The sequence below is a fragment of the Mustela erminea genome, chromosome X (assembly GCF_009829155.1).
Source record: "Mustela erminea isolate mMusErm1 chromosome X, mMusErm1.Pri, whole genome shotgun sequence".
Classification (NCBI taxonomy): Eukaryota; Metazoa; Chordata; class Mammalia; order Carnivora; family Mustelidae; genus Mustela; species Mustela erminea.
In genome coordinates, this window is record NC_045635.1 from 121,874,603 (window position 1) to 121,882,561 (window position 7,959).

At 52.7% G+C, this 7,959-nt stretch overlaps 1 long non-coding RNA gene across 1 annotated transcript; it reads right to left on the bottom strand.

Annotated features, from left to right (window-relative positions):
- Positions 1 to 1,611: 1,611 nt before the first annotated feature.
- Positions 1,612 to 7,675, bottom strand: LOC116583618. The gene is made up of 3 exons (XR_004282807.1): positions 7,247 to 7,675; positions 3,258 to 3,381; positions 1,612 to 1,895 (listed from the first exon to the last, which is right to left on the bottom strand). It is a non-coding gene; the product is annotated as an uncharacterized LOC116583618 (long non-coding RNA).
- Positions 7,676 to 7,959: the final 284 nt, after the last annotated feature.

Genomic DNA, 7,959 nt, shown 5'->3' on the forward strand with positions numbered 1-7,959 from the left:
TTTCCGAAGGCTTGTAAGGACCAACTTGTTTTCGAGCCTGCAGTGGCCTGTTGAGTTTTTCCCACCTGACGTCACTCTGACATTTGCTCGTCTGGCTCCATTTTTAAGGCCCCTTAGGATTGTATCGGGCCTACCTACATTATCCAGGACAACCTCCCTGGCTGACGGTCAGCTTAATTCCATCGGCAGCCTTGATCCTCCTTTGCCATGTAAGGTAAACCTAGTCACAGGTTCCAGGGATTAAGACACACACACACACACACACACACACACACACACACACACCGGTGGCCACTGTTTGCCTAGCATGCTCTCTCAAAAAAATAAGCAACGATAAATCATCCAAGGCACAGCGCCCATGTCAGGGAGAAGTCATGTGTGCATTTATTCTTCCTTATTGTCAACATCTCTTTCTCCTTTGTCGTTTAATATTCTAAAGAGAGCTTTCCGGGGCAACCTAGAGATCAAACTATGAAGGTTTTTCCCAGCTCACAACAACCACTAAGTTTCTCTCCTGGACGAATTCGTAGATAGAAAGGCTCCAGGCTGGGTCCTTTCCTAATAAAAGTCTTTAAAAGTAGGCAATGATCTGTCACAAGAAGTTGTCTCATGGCAATGACAGTTTAAGGGGACTGCCCTTCAGCATGAATTTTCCGAAGCAAGAGGATTCACAGGCCCAAAGACGTTCCGTGGTAGTTACATTCCAAAATTCTTCCCCTAGTGTGAGTCATGTCATGTCAGGCACGGAGGGCTCACCAGCACGAGGCCTTCCCGCGTCTCTTCCCTTCACCGTCCCAGGCACGAACCCTCTAGTGCTTGGTGAGGGCTAAGCTGAAGCCAGATGCTTCCTAACACCATGTGCTCCTCGGGCTTCTCAGCAGTGTGGCTCCCTGTGGCCCTCCTGCCTTCTCTGCCCTCAGAGGGTTTTCGTCCCGGAGTTGTTATGCAGGAGGAAACTGAAGCGTTGGGTGAAGGCCTCGCTACGTTCTTCGTGCTCCCGGGGTTCATCTGCAGGTGTAGTGGACTCCACTGGGGCTGCGTGACGTGCGATCTGCCTCGAAGGCCTTTCCACGCTTGCTGCTTTCCCCAGTGTGGACACTGTCGTGCTGGCTGGGAGAGCTGTCCTGACAGCCATAGGGCTTCTCCCCAGCGTGAATGTGCTCGTGCCGCATGGGGTGCGACTCGTGGATAGAGGCTGCGCCCCACTCGATGCTTCCAGAGGCTTCTCAGTGTCCTCCTTGGGTAAGAAGCTAAGGAAAAGCTGAGACAAAAGGCTTTTCTGCATTCCCTCTACCCAAAGGGTTCTTCTCTGGCGTGCATTCCTTTACGCTGGATGAAAGCAGAGTGGCAGGTGAAGGCCTCTCCACATTCACTCCCCTCATTGGGCTTCTCCCTACTATGGACAGGGTCAAATGCGGTGCACTCTGTTGAGAAACTCTGTGGGGCTCGTTGTGCTGCCAGGTCGTCTTTCTGGAGTCAGTCTCCCGATCTTGTAGAGGAAATTCCCCTTATCCCCTTCCCTGAAGTGCTTGAACTTTTAAGAATTCTTCCCTGGATGAAGCCTGGGGTCTTCCCCTGGTGGGGATGAACCCTGTTCGTAGGCCGAAACTCCCGGAGAGAACTTCTGCCATAAAGCTCTTGAGCGCAGACCTGTCGGCAGACTGTGCATTCGAGGCTCTTCTTCAAGGGAGTCTCCTGGAGGACTGGCCATGCACTCAAGCACCTTTCCTGCATTTCTGAAGGCCCTTCCTTGCTGATCCCTGCCTCAGCCCACTCTGGACACCCCCTGAGGCTCCCAAAGTCAGTTGTCCATGGAGCAAGGCTCCTTGGTGGTAGGCTCTGTTGGGTCAGGTTTTGCTCGGTCGCTTAAAGGGGATCCTGTATATAAAAGCCAGCTATTAGGAGACAGACAGAGAAGCAGCAAAATTACCACTTCAGGGGAAATGAAGATGAAAATAGTGTCTCTGTGCCTGCTGTGTTTCGACATTTCTGAAACCTCTGTTTGCAATTTCTTTCTTTTCTGATCCTTGGATCTCTGACATCTTTAAAGGGAAATCCAGGAAGATAGACTCAGGCAGGGGACAGAGGGACTAGAGTGAAAACTGCTCCTTGAAGTGCAGATTGGGAATGAGTGGATATCATCTCAAAGTCAAGGGCCATCTCTAAATTGGGACTCACTATACTGCCCAACTTTTCCTTGCTTGCCAAAGCCCGAGAGTCTAGGGTAATAAAATGAGTGGGGCAGGGGTGACACGTGGGTGACAGTGGGTGACACTCGCACAATGGTAGCTGCTTCTCTTGACACTGACCCACAAGAGACGGAGGGGAAAGGAACCGTTTTTTCCAGACGCCAGTGTCATTTAATGAGTGGTCTGTGCATTCTCTTGTGTAAGTGGAGATTCTTGGTCCATACCTTAGGAAACGAGGAACAGCCCTCGAGGTAGGCCTCTGGGAATGACAGAGCTTTAAACCTTTAACTGAGACTGTGTTTTCCTCCAAAGGGTACCAGGTAACAGTGATGGTAAATGCCTCTGGACGTCAACTCACCTTTCTCCTTGGAAAATAGCTCATCACCAAGGGCCCCTGCTGTGGGGGCTCTGAGGACCCCTTGACCCCTGGACCAGCCAGCTTCCTTCTTGTGGAAGTCTGGGATGAGGATCTCAGATTGAGGCCAGCCTATGAAGTGCACTGGGGTGAGAAGCTGAGGGAAATCGAGGCTCAGGTAGCCCTTTCCTGCCTGCCTCCAGGATGTCCATGCAGAAAAGCCCAACTACAGAGAGAAACTGAAAACAAGGATGTAGAACTCGTGGACAAAAATAGAGGCAAGGAATCTAGGGTCCTCTGAGAGTGATCTGCACCAGAAAGAGCTAATCAGCTGCATAGAGGACACACAGAAGCCATGACAAGAGACACAGAGGCCAAGGTGTATCATGGTTCCTTTCGGTTCTTGACTGCAGTCTCTCATGGGCCACAGCTGGACATTCTGCCCTTGGCTTCTGCTGTATCTCCCCATTCCCTTCCAATAAATTCTCCATTTCTTTTGAACCATTTTGAAGGGGGCTGTGCTCCTGGCCCCACCAATCCCTGCTAGACACACAGGGAGACCAGGCAGGATGTGAGACACAAACACAGCAGGAGCTGTGGGGAAGAGAGACGGAAGGTCCCCATACTGTTTGGCCTAGCCAGGCCTGAAGTGCAAGGGCAGAATGAAGGAGGCTGCAGGTTCCCCCCAGGAGACAGCTTAAGTGAAAACCTACCCAGTGAGAGAAGGGCATCCAGGTCTGCAGCATCACCTCCTGGTACAGTGGTCTTTGGGCTCAATGTGTGGAGCTAGGACCGCCAAGGGAAGGTCATGGCCACATCCTCAAAGGTCGCTGATCCCTAGGAAGTCAAAGAGAGGCAGGGATTAGAGACTGTCACTCCACCACTGGAAAAGATACAGCGGGTACCCAAGGTCTGAATCACTAGGCATCTCCTGAGGGCCTCGCTCTGTGCTGGGCTCAAGGGCAGTGGTAGATGCTGCCTTGGCCCAGAATGCAATTTTGTCAGAGTCTGACACAGAAGTCTGCTAGGGGGGCAGCCAGGGGAGAATGGCACAAGACAATAACACGCCTCGGTGGCCTGAGAGGAGCAGAAAGTATGCACTAGAGGATGTCAAAGGAGGAAATAATAAGAGCAATCATCCCACCAGTGATGGTAACAGCAGCAGCTGCTGAGTCTCATTGGTCCTCGCTGTGCACCTGGCTCTGTGCTGAGGGCTTGCCTGCTGTGTGACCTTGGGGAAGTCACTTCATTCCTCTGAGCAGTGAGTTCTGCATCAGTAGTACTAACCTTCCCCGCTTCAGCAGGCTGTTGTCAGAATGCAAGAGAAAAATGTTCATAAGGCAGACACTGGAATGCCTGGCCCACACCTGTGCCGCTATGTTTTTACTACTTGTGTTCATCTTCCCACAGCCCAGGTCAACACTGTCATCATCTCCGTGTCACAGCCAGTGTGCTGAGGCTCAGGGAGATCCAGCAAGTCAAGCAGAGTCACATCTAAAAAGCAGACATCTGAACCTAGGTCCCTCTGGCTCAGGGTCTATGTGTATAAGCCCCATACCCCTCCACCACTACAGTGAGAGTGAGATGAACATGCAGCAATTCCAATAGCACAGTCTTGCCCAATGGGATGGGTCTCAGCAGCTGGAAGGGGCCCTCAGCAACCACACCAGCCCCCTCGTGCCTTTTTGACCAATCCATATCCCTACTTTTGCCCATGTGGTTCCCTCTGCCAGAAATGCCCCTTATGCCTTCCTCATTAGGAAGCCTAAACCCATTCTGCAAAGTAGATTTCAGGTGTCATCTCCAGGCCTCCCCAGCCCGCGATGGGTACTGTTGTGCTTAGGAGTGGAGGCTCTGGGGGTTGGCATACTGAGTTGGAGCTTCAGCTACTTAAGGGCTGGGTGACCTTGGGCTGGGAAATTGACTTCTCTGAGCCTCAAGTTTCCCTTCTGTGAAGTAAGGATAAGAACAGAAGCAAATTCTTTTTTTTTTTCTTTTAAAGATTTTATTTATTTATTTGACAGACAGAGATCACAAGTAGGCAGAGAGGCAGGCAGAGAGAGAGGAGGAAGCAGGCTCCCTGCTGAGCAGAGAGCCCGATGCCGGGCTCGATCCTAGGACCCTGGGATCCTGACCTGAGCTGAAAGCAGAAGCATAACCCACTGAGCCACCCAGGTGCCCCCAGAAGCAAATTCTAAGGAGGTAAGACTTAAATGAGGTGGCACATAATAATTGTCCCTCAGTGCATATCAAGGGCTTGATGAAGGCCAACACTTCACGGTTGTTTTGTTACTCCTATTTTTCCTATTTACTCCCTCAGCACAACCTGGAAAAGCTCAACCTAACGTGCATCTTTGCTTTTGTAACTGTGCCATGTCCCCTGCACAAAAATGCCAAAATGAGAGCAGACTGGGACAGGGGATGTTTTAGCTAGAACTGCCAGGAAAAGCCTCATTAAAGAGGTGATATTTGAGCAGAGCCTGGAAGGCTGTGAAAGGGCCGCCAAGGAAAGATCTGGCAACAGTGTCCCCATCAGAGGCAACTCCGAAGGTCAAAGCTGGGAGGAAGTGGGAAAGTTTGGCATATTCAGGTTGGCCTGGCTGGATGGCAGAGAGCAAGGGAAGAACAGAAGGGGGCAAGATCGTCTCCAAGCATGGAACTTCCCAAGGCATGGTAGGGAGTCCGTGAAGGGTAGCATCGTGCGCTCATTTACTCCTTTCCTGAGCACCTGTTACAAACCAGCACTGCTCTAGGCCTGGGGTAGAGCACAAGGAGAAGCTTACATTCCAGGGCTGGAGACAGATCATCTGCAAGGAACTAAACAAAAGATCAAGAAAGTCCTAAAGACAACAAAAGAGTAAGGAAACAAGAAACTGGGGGCAACTTTCCATGGGGCAACCAAGGAAGTCATCTTGAAGGAGGGGACACTGGGTCAAGCTTGCAATGAAGTAAGGGTTTGGATCGAGTCATGTGACAGCAAAGGGAAAAAGAAGGCAAGACCTGACAGCCATCAGGGCTGTGATGAGAGTAAACAGGATGTCCGCTAGAGGAATGAACGGGCCCGGCGTATGTTTACATCCAAACCATAAACGAAAACTGGGTTCAAACTACAGCACTGCCTCGTACCAACTGCACAAACTTACAGAAGGACTCAACCTCCCTGTGCCTCAATGTCCCGATCTGTCAAACGGGCACAGTGGTACCTATCCCATAGGGCTGCTGTTGATATCAAACACTTTAGTACATGTCAAGAGTGACATATCAGCTTTTACTGTCTACAGGATTAACACCTTGGTGCAATGAGGCGATGAGCCTTTGAAAATGTGGGTGGCTTTCTTGCTTTTAAGCGTTTAAGAGGGTGTGATAGCTAATACTTTATTTTAATCAAATGTTTAGAGGTATAGTTACTTTTCAAACAATTAGTAGGAATTTATGTGAATTTAACTAGTTAAATCTGTAAATTTAAACTTCTGTTGTGTGTTTCTATTTAGAGAACTATTTAAAGAAGCAGTCATTTACTAAATAAGTAAATAAATTCTTGGGGGGGAGGGGTCTAAGCAGACAATGCAGCCTGTGTGTTCCACCCGGTCTGGAGGAGAACCTGCTCAAGAAATGTCCATTAGAATAGTGGACCAACCCTCCTGCTGAGGGGCTAAAAGAGCTGGAGAAGCTGATGAACCCGTGCCCTAGCCTGGTCTAGGCTGTTCCACTGGCCTAGCTAACTCTTCCCTTGCTCCCAGGGATTAGACACAAGGTCCTGCTGAGCCCACGCGGCACTGGACAGACACCACCCCACAGCTCTGTCTCTAACCCTGTCCAGCTCTTCACCCACTACTCCTTAACCCTGGCCTCCTCTCCCTCAGATAACAGCCCGAACCCAATGGGACTAAAGGCTCCCTCCTCTTTGGAGGCGGCCTCGGGGATGTCCAACCCTGCGCGTACCCTCCAGCACTTCCACCTCTCACTTTCAAAGAACGACCTTAAGCTTCCCTCTCCTAAATGCACTCCCCGGGCTATGTCCTGGTCCAGATCTAAAACTCCCTTGGACTTCCCCCGTGTAGACTCCTCCTGGAACTTCAGACTTGCTTGTCCCTCTGTCCATCTCTTTCTCTTTCTTTCTCCACCCCCTCCCCAACACTCTTCTGGAACATCTCAGAATCACTAAGTCCAAAATGGAACCTCTGATCTGCCTCCCCACCCACCGGGCAACCTGCACCCTCCACCCATGGTCTTCTCCATTCTCCCAGATGTTCAGAAAGAAAAAAAAAAAAAAGGGAACAAAAAACCTGGGGTGGGCCTTCACTCCCTACTTTCCCTCACAGCCTCTGATGCAGCAGGAAGAGGGCTCTATCCCTGAACGCCCCATCTGTCCTCGAGGTACGTGGCCCTCCTCTGCGGCCGTCACGGGTCTGGACCCCATCCTGATGCCGCTGGACTCCACTGCAGCAGCCTCTTCCTTAGTCTCCCCGCTCCCCCCAATCTCCCCTGAGCAACCTTTGGGGAAACTTAAAATCCTAAAGCAGATCGCGTCCCGGCTGAATTCCCGACTCTCCATGGCGGGTAGCGCCCCAGGTAGAAAGGTGCAGCTGTCCGGGTGCCTTTCCAGGCGCGACCCGCCCGTCACGCTCCAGCCCGTGCAGACAGCGCGCGGGGGCTCGGCTTCCCTCGCAGTCCCCCAAGCGCTCCCTACCCAGGGGCACACCCAAGCCTCGGCACACGCTCGTCCTTCTGCCGGGAGCACCCGCCACGCCGTCTCCCACTGGCCGTCAGAAATGGCGACGTCCCTCAGGGCCCCCCACTGTCCGCCCGGGCTGCAGCGGCCTCAGCAGGCGCCCCCATTCGGAGCTTTAGGATCGGGAGGCGGCGTCGGGCGGGCGACCACCCGGGAACCGCAGCCCCCACCTGCGCCCGGTCCCACAGCGCAGCCGCCGCCGGCAGAGCCTGCGGGCGGACCGAGGCCCGGAGACACGGGCGGGGACCCGAACTCCGTGGTCCCCAGCTCGGCCCCCGCGGCGGGGGATACGGGGAAGCGACACTGCCGAGCCCCAGACCCGGGTCTGTGCAGTGAGGACAGCAGTTTCTCTTCCGTCACCTTGGGCCGGACGCGGTGCTCCGGCGCCGGGAACGAATAAAATCACCGCCGCGGGGACAATGCCAGAAGTCCCGCCCCGACACGGCGCGTAGTGCACGGTTTCGTCCCTCTCCGGCTTCTTCATTGGCCAGCGACGCCGCCGCTCATGGAGGAGAGCCTTCTGGGTGATGTAGTTCCCCAGCTCCAGGCAAAGGCCAAGAGTCTGGGCGCTAATAAACATGAACTCACTCAATACAGTATTCTCAGGGACAAAGAGAAAAGACTTCAGACAGGACCATGGTTGCCAAGATGGAGGAGGCATGCCAAGGGGTCCTGAAGCAGGT